The sequence below is a fragment of the Rhododendron vialii genome, chromosome 4a (assembly GCF_030253575.1).
Source record: "Rhododendron vialii isolate Sample 1 chromosome 4a, ASM3025357v1".
NCBI classification, from domain to species: domain Eukaryota; kingdom Viridiplantae; phylum Streptophyta; class Magnoliopsida; order Ericales; family Ericaceae; genus Rhododendron; species Rhododendron vialii.
The window spans coordinates 37,690,980-37,704,371 of record NC_080560.1 but is presented as its reverse complement, the minus strand read 5'-3'; the positions used below and the strand labels follow the sequence as shown (position 1 = coordinate 37,704,371).

General features: G+C 42.4%; 1 non-coding gene across 1 annotated transcript; it reads left to right on the top strand.

Annotated features, from left to right (window-relative positions):
• The first annotated feature begins 7,917 nt into the window (after nt 1-7,917).
• Nucleotides 7,918-8,026, top strand: LOC131325015 (small nucleolar RNA R71). Its single transcript, XR_009199583.1, has one exon. It is a non-coding gene; the product is annotated as a small nucleolar RNA R71 (small nucleolar RNA).
• The last annotated feature ends 5,366 nt before the right edge of the window (nt 8,027-13,392 follow it).

Sequence of the window (13,392 nt, the reverse complement as noted above, 5' to 3'; positions counted from 1 at the left end):
TGTAACACCCCGTCCCACATCGGAAATCTACATGGATGATCTTGGGCATATAACAAACCTTGTGGGCTACTACTAGTATCTTGTTCTTAAGCTTTTGGGCCATGTGGTGTGGCCTGTGGATCAAAATCAAGGTACTGGGCCAGCGGTCTGCTTGGGACGTTACATATACTCATATGATAGTAGCTACACTGATATCAACAATCACCTTCATGGCCGGGTTCACGATACCTGAAGGTAGGGGTGTAAACGAGATGAGCCGAGCCGAACCGAATATTGGCATGTTCGAGCTCAGCTTGATCAAAATTCGTGTGGCTCGAGCTCGGCTTGAGTTCAAATAGAGCCGAAAAATCTTGGCTCAACAAGCATGTACAAAGCTCGAGCTTGGCTATTTAGTACTCGGTCTGGAATAAACGAGCCGGCTCGGCTTGAATTCATCAACAAAGACGAGCCGAGCCGAACCCTAAAGGCTAAAAGTTAAAACTAAAAAAAGTGTGTGTGTGTGTGTGTGTCTATATATATATATATTCCGAGCCGAGCCAAGCCGAACCTATATATTTCGAGCCGAGACGAACCTGTTCGAGCCGAGCCCTGCTAGGTTCGAGCTTGGCTCGTTTATCAAACAAGTCGCAAAATCGAGCTCGAGCTCGCTCATTTATCTTTCGAACCAAGCCAAACCGAGCCCTTATCGAGTCGAACCAAGCTGAACTCGTGAGCTGCTAATTAGCTCATTTACAGCCCTACCTGACGGCTACCATGGCGACCAAGGTCCAAACCAAGGGATGGCCGTTCTAGTAAGAGAAGCAGCTGTCAAAGCATTTGTCATAAGCAACACTATAGCCGTAATATGCTCCACTTCCTCTGTTTTTTATATGTCAATGCCTCACTTTACAACATCACGGGGCAAGAAGGGGAGGAGAGGCGGAAACACCTCTACGAGATTGCTTTCTGGCTTATTTTAACTGTTGGGTTTTGCCCATGTGGTAGTGGGTTTTGAAAAAAGAAAAGGAAAATAGTTGGTTGGCTGGTGCATTTATTGGCTTAAGTTATTGTGTGTTTTTTTTGGAAATGCTTAAGCCGGCTGTGCATAGAGTAATTGTGGTGTTTAATTGGTTCCAAGAGCCTTTGTTGTGCTGCATCCAGATTCTCAGCAGATCAAGAGTCTCTTTGTGCTAGAGCTAGTGCCATGTATTTAAAGTGATGTTGTGCCATGAAGTAAAGTGTTGTGTGTGAAAGAAAAAAGGCAGAGAACATAGTGTGTGAGAAAGAGCAAAATTGTGAGAATATTGATGAGTGTGGGAGAGATAAAAATACCGAGAGCTTGAGAGCTAGAGTAGGGTTTTTTGTATCTCATTGTATTCGTTCAATATTAGTGAAAGTTGTTCTCTCTCCGTGGACGTATCCGAGTTTGGGGAACCACGTATTTTGGTTGTGTGTGATTTTGTTTTTGTTTGTTGCGCTTCCGTTGCAGGTGGGATTACTGGGCATAATCCCAACATTAACTGCCATGCTGGTGATGATGCTTGCCTTCAGTACAGGTGCTTATGCAGTTTTAGCACATTCCTTTGGCCTTGCAATTGTCACGTGTTATTGCCTGCTCCTCCTTTATTGTCTATGCTTTCGAACTCAAAAAGCATTTTGCGGAGGAAATAGCACATGTTATGGATTCTTTATCTTCTTTTTGGGGGGCAGTTATGGAACTGTATCTCTTCTGTTGTTGGTGCATTTGTTCTCTCTGCAAAGTAGAAAGACTCAAAGGCAGAGAGAGAAGAAGGGGGGCCTAGCCAGAGTTCTAATTGTCTGTTATCAATTTGAGGGTTGAGGCGTAGCAGATTTAGATGTGTTTGCCTTGCTGTAATTATTGATAATTGTGTATGTGAGTATAATCGAGTGAGAAAGAGAGAAGGGGAACTCCTATGGGGGTTTCCATTTTCCACGAATCCACAACCTCAAGTAGAGAAGAATGTGTGTGAGAGATGTGAGAGGTTTGTGTCTGTAATTTTCAATGATTAATAGAATCGTTCTGCGTGTAATTTTATTTGTCTCCCACCAACTCTACATCAGGTGACCGGCAAAAATCAAGCTGGCTGTGCATCGTTTCCAATATCGAACTTTCTTTTTCGGTAAGATCTTTTATTGAACTTTGTATCTGTTCATCACAGTTGCTTTTGCCATGTTAGCACACTCTATAGCACTTGTTGTTTCCAGTTGTATTATTGCTTGCATCCCTTTCATTGTATATGGCCGTTCAAATTTTATGGTCCTGAGTCTCCTGACTGTTTGCTTGACTGTCGGGTGTATTAAAATAAAGACGCGTCCCAAGCGTAAGACTCTCGACCAGTGTAGCACAAAATCCGGAATTACCGGAGTCGAACCACAGAAACGGACGGACGGTGCTGACTCAAAAGTGTTGAATTCTATTTTATCCTGGCTCTTAGGTAGCCACCCCTAGTTCAAAGAGTTTGATTAACTAACTAAATTACCCAACTAAATTAATGAAATAAAGATTTAAAAAGGAGAGTACAGCCGTGGGAACTCAGCGTCCGCAACTAGCCTAACCAATATTTACTCGGGCCACAATTATTCACTTTGTTGATTTTAGAATAGGAAAAAGGATCCCTAACAAATGCGCACCACCTGTCACCAGTATCCGTGCGCATTCGAATTCCGGCGATGCCTGGGTTTTGTTTGTTAGAAGAGTTTTCGTCTTCTAAAACTGCTTAAAGATTAAATTAATTCGACCCCGAGGTAAAACATTGATTAAACTAGCTACGAGACGCCTTTGCCCCGTGGCCGCACTCTATGAATCTACTCACTCATAACTTTATTGAATGCAGCAATAATTTTAACCCTAGATCTAAACATGCTTCAAACAATTGAAATAAAAATATAACACAGTACCACGGACTTGCGGAAAAGTAACAGATACGATTACCAGAGAAGAACACCAATTAAATACTGGAAAACCTTAAAGAACTTGAATCAAACTTGAATCTGAAAATAATCCCTGAAAACAGCAGCCAAAAGTTAAGAAGCCAAGAAAAATAAAACGTACGTATCTCTGTTATGACCTAGCTACTAGTGTTAAGAGGGCTTTTATATTAATCCCTTAATTGCAATTAAAATCCTAAAACAAATCGGAATCGGACCCGCAACGACCCAAAACGCCACCGTTCCATAGTCAATTAACACCCTCGGTAGCGCTATACAAAAAATGGTATAGCGCTCGCGAACTTGTTTGAGGCGTTGACTCCGTTGACCTAGCTTTGGCCGTTGTTCTCTCTTAACCTTTAGGTAGCGCTACACCAAAAAGGGTGTAGCGCTAGCCAACTCTCTGATCACTTTGTGCAACACGCTATGCCACTTCTGAGCGCTGAACTCATTCCCCTGTAGAGCTCATGGAGATTCTGATCACTTCCTCTCGAGTTCTACTTCAACACTTAGTCTCCAAAGCCTTCCTAGCGCTCTAACTCCATCATGGTCTTTCCGAATACTTCTCATTAGCGCCAAAACATCTCAATTTCCTGCAAATCAAGCTCAAACACAAAATCCAACCATGTGCACGCATTAAATGGAAAAATGAGAATTAAATGCACGTCTAACGCGCTAATTTCCCTACTTAGGCGCTTAAATTCATGAATTCCACGCGCCTATCACATCTCCCAACTTGAGCGTTGCTAGTCCCTAGTAACGAACGAAAAGAAAAATAACAAAACAAAGACTAACAAGACACGAATGGGAATACAAATGTTATGTATGCTGTACAAGAAATAGGCGGGTCGAAAAATTTTCGCCTCCTCACTCACCTGCAACTCAAAAGGATGCATGCCTTGGCAAAAAGATGAACAAAATTAGTGCCGAAACACATGCAGAGATAAATGCCCCCACAAAGGCAACGATGCTACACTCACTCACCAGAACACTCAAACATTCCATGCAAAAAGCGCTTGGCGAACTGCGTGGGACCGAAACAAAGGCCACCACGCGCCAATCAAAGACAACGCTGACAAAGAATAAAAGCACAATATATATACAGTCACGATTCCACCAAATTAGCAACATTAACATAAAACATGCATGAACGAGAGTTTAACAACGTGCACAGGGTCCACTAAGGACTTAATTAGGCTTATAATGACCATGGTTCCGAACGAAAGGGAAACTACAAATTAGGCGGCGGCCTATAGTAGCGCAAGGTCATCTACCCAGACTAGCCGCCACCTTACCCTTAGCTACCAACATGCTTCCATTGGTGCCAACCAAACAAAGTCCAACAAGAGATTTAAACATCCGTAACTAAATTTTTACGGACCCAAATACTAGAAAAACAAATATAATCCACCGACACTGAAAAACATGAAATAAACACATAAAATGACACCACCACCCTAGCTTCATGCATCATGGAAATCCAAAATCAATCCAAACTGCTCTTGGTAAAGTTGTCGCTGACCTCTAAATCTGGAAACTGAGGCGGTTGATACAGAGTCGAGGACTGCCCTATAACATGATCAAACAATCACTTATTCTGATGTGCCAGTAGGTGCTGATTTCTCCCAACTTGCCTCAACTCCACATTTTCTTTTCCTTTCTTTTTTTTTTTGGTGCTTTTTTTTTTAACTTAGCTTTATGGCCTGAAGGTTGGGTTTGGTTACAAAACATGACACCCATCAAGATTTCTTCACTTTCACTTCCGACGACAACGATGCTCCAAATCCAATGCAATAAGACATCCATGATGCACAATGCTAGACCCCCCAAACTATAGTCCAACCCACACACCAGTTTCCTAGGTTAGACTCAAGAACTGACTCGGACTGGTTTAAGATTGGACAAAGGGACACATATGTGGTCTAATCATGCAAAAATGCCTTGTCTCATCCCCTATGCATGTTACCAACTCTCACAAATGCATGCAAAACATCTAGCTACTCAATTGTGAAACAAAAGCCTACTATTTTCCGCAAATACGAGAAAAAGAAAACAAAGAATATGGGAATGTTTATCAGGATGCACTATTAACTACGTGGGGACACTTACTCAACGTAACGACAGCACGAACATGTTCACAAAGGCGCCAAATATATGCATGAACTTGAATTAAAACAGGCACAATAATTCGGCTAATTCTAAAATGCTCGCCTAACAATACAATCAAGCATAACAAATGTATCCCCTGGAAAAAAAAAATAATAATAAAATAAAAATTTACCCTAAAATTACCCTAGCAACGCAACAAAACATGTACAAGGTACACCCTCCCCCCAACTAGAAACATGCTATATCCCCAGAGCATGGAGACACATCAAAAGAAAGCACAAGGGAGAAGAAATAGACCTACGGGTGGCAGCCAACCACCATGACCTCAGCCGATGTTCGAGGAATTTCCTGTCACCCAACCTCCGGGCCAATCACCGTACTCTGCAAAAAAAACATTAGTTCCGCCCGGTTCGTGGTATCCGAGCTCCCAAAACAAAAATAAAAAGAGAAATACTCCACCAAATCTTCACGCGATCAACGTGTCATACTTTTCTCCCCATCCCTCGCCGGTGGGCAAGAAACGGGTGGCTATACAAGACCATGATGCAATTTTTTTTCGCTTTTCAATTTTTTTTTCTTTTTGATATAAGAGAAGAAAAATAACTAAACAAAAGACAAGAAATAAAGAACTAAGAAATAAAAGACAAATATAAATAGATTGCCCAAAAACAACATAACTTAATTAGTAGAATCCAATGTTACCAACACAAAATTGCCCTTACTAACCGGAGCTGGGCACACGATCCTTATTTTAATAGCGACGTGCGAAAGCTATAAGACCCAAGTCAATGATGGGTACCCCTATTACTAGGGGCCGGGTCCACTTCTCAATGAAGAGAGTGGTACGCAAAAGCTACCCGTCGGAACGTAGCCACAACGGCTACACAATAGGGTCATCCGAATAAACAGGATTGACCAACGCCTCAACCAGTTCACCTACTTCACCCAGGATCGACCAACACCTCCATCAAACTCCCTAATTCTGGAGAATTTAAGAATGACGCCTCCTTGGCTATCTCTAGAAGATCCTTATATAAAATATTATCGACATGCTCCTGCACCAGCGTGTCGATCAAACTCACCTCATCAATCTTGACTCGGCTCTCTGCATTAAACACTTTCACCTCCATTTTCAAGTCCCCAAACGACAATTGGACTTGTCCAGTTTTACAATTCATGATAGCACTGGAAGTGGCTAGAAAAGGACGGCCAAGGATGATAGGAGTCTTCTCAAAGACCTCCGGTATTGGGCAAGTATCTAGGACAATAAAGTCGACAGGAAAAAGAAACTCGCCCACTTGAATTAAAACATCTTCCACCACCCCCTTTGGAACTCTCACACTCCGGTCGGCCAATTGTAGCGTGACCGGTGTGGCTCTCAAATCGCCTAGGCCAAGCTTTAAGTATACCGAATAAGGGAGCAAGTTGACACTTGCTCCTAAATCCAACAAAGCCTTATCGAATTTTTGGCCCGCGATAGCTATAGGGATGGTGGGACAACCAGGGTCCTTGCACTTAGTAGGGATCTCAGCCTGGAGAATGGAGCTCACTTGCTCCGTCAGAAGCACTTTATCCTGACTCTTGGTTCTCCGCTTTGACGTGCACAGATCCTTCAAGACCTTAGCAAACTGGGGAATTGCGTCAATGGCTTCCATCAAAGAGATAGGAAATTGAACTTTCTTGAATAATTCAAGCATTTGAAAGTTCACATTGACCTTAGGTTTCGCCACCAAGCGATTTGGGTATGGAGCAACGGGTGGCGTTGGAGTCATGGGGGCCGCAGTTGCAGGCACTACCACCTCAGGTGACTCCTCATCATTCTTTACCTCCTTCCTAAGGACATCAACAATATCAGGAGTTGCTCTTGGTGCATCAACTGGCTCCGGGGGTGGAGCTGGTTTCTGCTTTAATGGGATGGACTTATCGATCTCCTTCCCGCTCCTGAGAATGGTGACTGACTTAGCCTCCTCTTGATTCGGGTTTTGAACATTAGGACCTGAAGAATTTCCCAAATAATGGGCACCCGCTACACTACCCTGGGCTGGAAACTTACCCTTCTCCTGCTGTAGTTGACTGACAACTGCAGTGAGTTGTGACATTTGGGTTGTAAGGGCCCCAATTTGCTGTCTTGATTCCGTCTGAAATGTCATTTGTGACTGCATCAGGGAATTGACAGTATCCTCTAACGTGTGATCACGCACGGTCATCTGCGAATAACCTAGGGGAGGACCACGAGTTGATGGACCTGCCCCCCTACCAGGCTGTGGCTGGAAGTGAAATGGGATGACCTGGCCCTGAGGAGGCCTGGACGATTGGGCCTGTTGAAACTGCTGCGGTGGAGGTAGCGCAAGGGGTTGAACTTGGCCTCCGCCTACGGGTCTGGAGTCCGACCACCCAAAATTGGGGTGATCCTTCCATCCTGTATTATACGTGTTAGAATAAGGATCCCAAGCCCTGACTGCGTTAACCTCTTCTTGATTAAACTGGCTCGCCCCCTTGGCGGCAATAAACCCAAGGCAAACGGTCGCGGTGTGCCCTTTACATTCACACCACACGCACACTTCCTCAATTGATACCTCGTTGACTGGACGAACCTGCCTCACCTCTAGCTCCTCTAATCTCTGGGCCATCTTCTCAACCTGAGCCTGGAGTCTCTGGTCACGTATGGTAACCGGGACAACGTTGGACCCAGAAGGTCCGGATCGCTCAAAATCGGATGGTTCTAAAGCCCTCTGCCTATCAGCTAGGTCATCTAAGAAATCCCAAGCCTCATCTGCTGTTTTGGACAAGAAATCATCCCCTTTGCAAGAATATTCTATGTGCTGGACTGACCCAGCGTTTAGACCCAGATGAAAGAAACCGACTAACTGAATTCTCTCAAAGCCATGGTGTGGCAACCTTAGGAGCAATTCCTTGAAACGCTCCCATGCCTTGAGAAATGACTCATCCCTCTCCTGCCTAAAACCTTGGATTTGACGCCTAAAAGTTTTAGTCTTAGCCACAGAAAAGTACTTCCTATAAAACGCGTCACGCACTTGTGCCCATGTGGTGAAGGATTGAGACTTTTGCATTCGGAACCACAGAAGCGCGCCATCTTTCAACGTCGCCTCAATCAGCTTGAGGCACGCATTCTCATATTGGGTATTAGACGCAAGGTTGCGCACTAATCCCTCGAATGTCCGCACATGCTCGTACGGATCATCGCACTCCCTCCCGTGGAAACTAGGGAGACTATTAAGGACACCAGGTTTGACTGTAAAGGCATTGCGTGCCTCTTGTGTCTCTTGAGGGAATACAATGGGTCCGAGAGGAGTAGTCCTCTCGGGATGCATGTGCTGTCTCAAGGACGGCGGATTGACTAATTGCCTATCTCCCATCTCGACTGACTCTGATTCTGACTCCGAAACTGACTCTGGAACTGACTGGAAAAGTGGATTGCTGACACTAACTGACTCAAAAGGCAAATCTATATAAAAATCACTAATGGGAATAGACTCTGACTGGTGCTCAACTGAGTCTGACTCTAAACTAGAAGATGAAGAACTAGACAACACAGGCTGACTCGACTCCAGTTCTTTTCGAACTAAACGATGTGTCGGGTCGCGATAATAAAGAGGGTCCTGTTTAGAGGACACCTTCCTCTCTCTACCTATGGTGACTCAACTAAAAGACAAAAATTACGAAAACTCACACTCTAGAACACACGTCGCCGTCCCCGGCAACGGCGCCAAAAATGCTTGACTGTCGGGTGTATTAAAATAAAGACGCGTCCCAAGCGTAAGACTCTCGACCAGTGTAGCACAAAATCCGGAATTACCGGAGTCGAACCACAGAAACGGACGGACGGTGCTGACTCAAAAGTGTTGAATTCTATTTTATCCTGGCTCTTAGGTAGCCACCCCTAGTTCAAAGAGTTTGATTAACTAACTAAATTACCCAACTAAATTAATGAAATAAAGATTTAAAAAGGAGAGTACAGCCGTGGGAACTCAGCGTCCGCAACTAGCCTAACCAATATTTACTCGGGCCACAATTATTCACTTTGTTGATTTTAGAATAGAAAAAAGGATCCCTAACAAATGCGCACCACCTGTCACCAGTATCCGTGCGCATTCGAATTCCGGCGATGCCTGGGTTTTGTTTGTTAGAAGAGTTTTCGTCTTCTAAAACTGCTTAAAGATTAAATTAATTCGACCCCGAGGTAAAACATTGATTAAACTAGCTACGAGACGCCTTTGCCCCGTGGCCGCACTCTATGAATCTACTCACTCATAACTTTATTGAATGCAGCAATAATTTTAACCCTAGATCTAAACATGCTTCAAACAATTGAAATAAAAATATAACACAGTACCACGGACTTGCGGAAAAGTAACAGATACGATTACCAGAGAAGAACACCAATTAAATACTGGAAAACCTTAAAGAACTTGAATCAAACTTGAATCTGAAAATAATCCCTGAAAACAGCAGCCAAAAGTTAAGAAGCCAAGAAAAATAAAACGTACGTATCTCTGTTATGACCTAGCTACTAGTGTTAAGAGGGCTTTTATATTAATCCCTTAATTGCAATTAAAATCCTAAAACAAATCGGAATCGGACCCGCAACGACCCAAAACGCCACCGTTCCATAGCCAATTAACACCCTCGGTAGCGCTATACAAAAAATGGTATAGCGCTCGCGAACTTGTTTGAGGCGTTGACTCCGTTGACCTAGCTTTGGCCGTTGTTCTCTCTTAACCTTTAGGTAGCGCTACACCAAAAAGGGTGTAGCGCTAGCCAACTCTCTGATCACTTTGTGCAACACGCTATGCCACTTCTGAGCGCTGAACTCATTCCCCTGTAGAGCTCACGGAGATTCTGATCACTTCCTCTCGAGTTCTACTTCAACACTTAGTCTCCAAAGCCTTCCTAGCGCTCTAACTCCATCATGGTCTTTCCGAATACTTCTCATTAGCGCCAAAACATCTCAATTTCCTGCAAATCAAGCTCAAACACAAAATCCAACCATGTGCACGCATTAAATGGAAAAATGAGAATTAAATGCACGTCTAACGCGCTAATTTTCCTACTTAGGCGCTTAAATTCATGAATTCCACGCACCTATCACTGTTCATAGATCAACCTCAACAATTGACTTTTGTTCAACTATATGTTAACTGACCTGACAAGTAGATGAAATCTGTCTCTCTTCTATTGTTTGTAAAACATGTTTTAAGTTTTGGGTCATAACTGTGTTGAGTCTCGGTTAGGCCATGATTGCGATGATGCTCGCACTCATCGCTACTGCTTTTAGGGTGTTAAGCCCATTCTTCAGCCACTGTTGTGATCAGTATACTAAAGCCTGCATCCCTTTCATCCTTTATGCTCTCGAGCTCAAAAAGATCTTTCGAGGTTGATGGCCATCCTGTGAACCATTGTTGTTTCTTTATTAATTTGGGGTCAAAATCGACGAGTAAAAAAGAAATTGTTATGCTCAATTTCTCTTATTTTTCATCTTTTTTATTCATTAACATTGATAAAGCCATTGTGGGAATGTAGGCTGTGTAGTGTTTATGCAACAGCAACAACATATGAACAGCCGATGCAGAAAATCATATGTTTTCTTCTTTTTCATGCGAAAATATAACATTCAATTTGACTAACATTTCACAGACAGGTTGTGCAGCCCCTTACTCTACTTTTCTTTGGCTAGATTACTGGCATGATGTAGGCCCTCTCTACAAAGTGTTTGGTGAAAGTATAGTTCACCATGTGGGCAGCTCTCTTTTGGCCAAGGTCTCATCTATTGTTCAAAATGGGAATTGGCGCTTGCCTAGACAAAGGAACAGAGCAGTTATACATATTATGAAGAATACTCCATCAAGAGTTTTAGACCTAACCCAAAAATTGATGATTATGTGCGCTGGTCTCCTGCTTCCAATGGCAAGTTCTCTGTTAAAACTGCTTGAGATCAAGCTCTTAGGACTCCTCTTCCTAAAGTTCCATGGGCTCCTATTGTTTGGTTCAAATAAGGTATCCCGAGATGGGCTTTTATATATGGCGGGTTTGTTGGGGTCGTCTCTCTAGGAAGGATAGACTTCTCTCTTGGGGAATGCAAGTGGATCCATTATGTGTTTTATGTCACTGTATGCATGAGTCCCATTTCCACCTCTTTTTTTATTGCTCTTTCTCAGCCTGCTTATGGGGCAGATTTCTTCATATGTTGGGCATTTCTAGGAGGCCTTGGGAGTGGGGGCAGGAGATAAGTTGGGCTATTTAACATCAAACATCAAAAGAGGAAAGATTTCTCTTCTGCTCTTCACAAGTTAGCTATGGCTGGAACGGTATATTATATTTGGAAAGCTCGAAATGAGATGTTTTTTGCAACAAGCAGTACTCTACGGATACCATCTTTGATATGATTGTCAAGGATGTACGAGACAGGGTATCTTCTTGGAGGAATGTTGGTAGAGTTCTGGGAATCTAGCTCTATGTAGAGCTTGGAATATTTCAGAGAGAATTTTGTAGAGCTTGGAATATTAGGTTCTGATGTAGTTTGTTTTTGCTTGTCTTCTAGTTGTTCTAGTTTGTTGGTTTCGTTTTCCTCTGGAGTATGCCCCATGTTTTCTTGTATTCCGTCCTTTATTTTTGGTACGTAATAAAATCCTTCTTTACCAAAAAAAAACATTTCACAGAAGTGAAAAAAGGGTTACTAGAGAATCGAGATCATTGCGTAACCCAGCATCATGCATGCCTTTCAGCCTACCCTGTTAATTTCTAGATGAAGCTGTAGCAGCATCAGGTGTTTGTCTTTTTAACCTTTGTGGATCAAGACTTATAAGTGATCTGAACGAGTTGTAGAATATGTTCGGATGAGCTTTAGTCAAGCTCATCCGCGTAAATTAATGATTTTAGACATCAGAAACTACAAGCCGAATAATAACTTGATGAAACTTGATTTGAAGCTTAATGAGCTTCAAAAGTAACTTAGCTTTGCGATGTGACAACAATATTCATAAGCGACTAAATACAAGCTCAAGCTCGAATAGCTAACTTCGCTTACCCGCACCAGCACCAACACCATCTCCATCTCCATCTCGGCTTTTAACCTTTTTAATTTTCATATTTTTCACCCATCTTCATCTCGTCTAGTAATCAAGATAATCACCCCGAGAGCAGCTTGAACCTCACCTCTTTCAATCAAATTCACTCCAATAAATCCTTCTATCCAGTCCACTATTGGAAAATATTATAGGATATAATTTTTTATTTTAAGTATGAATGAAAATTGATTTATTTTGGATGGCACTTGTTCGCTATCGACGGACGCATCATTCACGAACGGATGTGCCTCTTTCCTTAGTGACTTTTCGTAGAGTTACGAGTTGGCCTATAAATATTATTTCTCTCATTCATTTTTATAAGTTGATGTTTTCTTTATTCAAGTCCATTCATATGAGAGAGTTACAAACACAAGATGGTTTGCCCAGACCCTCTTATTGAAGTGCTACTTTGGGGGGATTCCGATCAAGTAGTGCTGGGAGACAATCGTCCAATGCAAACTGTGAGCACCATAGCGGGGTCAAAATCTGTCTTAAGTATAGAGTGTCATACACAAACACTAGCCTTGATCACCAATTTGTTTCCATCAATTTCCAGGTTTTGAGTTCCGATTTTATTGCGTTCTTATTATTGGTTTTATCGCTTGTTTATGTTGGCCATTTGTGCATCGGAGGGGGTGGAGAAAGGTACTGTAGCAAGTAGTGAAAGCAAATTTGACGTTCCATCTCTTTTTGAGTGGGTTGATGAAATTTTAGCATTACAAAAATAGATAAATTAATTGAACTAAAACTTCATCCAATAGTCTTTTGGTCCGATGTCACTAGATTATTTCTAAGAACTCCTCCATATTGCTCTGTTTCACCTCCCCGTTGTTGTGGGCATGTAAACCACATAGGATGTGAAAGTCACACTACTGCATGTAAACCACATAGGATGTGAAAGTCACACTACTGCAAAGTAATTCCTACATCCCAATTTGTTTGTCCAATATCGGGTTTCCAACTTATTAAGGAAATCAAATCTGATCCATTGATTTGAAGATTTAAATAATCTAATCCATTGATTTGGAAATTTAAATAATCTAATCCATTGATTTTGAAATTGGATTGTCAATTTGGGACATTTAAAAGGCAAAAATGAGACAAACAAATCGGGACGGAGGGAATATGTTTGAGAAGTGTGTTTTAGAGGTGTGATTAGAATTTAAACCCTTATACTAAAACTTCATCCCCAGTAGACTTTTGGTCCAACGTCACTAGATTTATTTCCAAGGTCTCCTCCATATCGCTCTGTTCGGCCTCCCAATTGTCG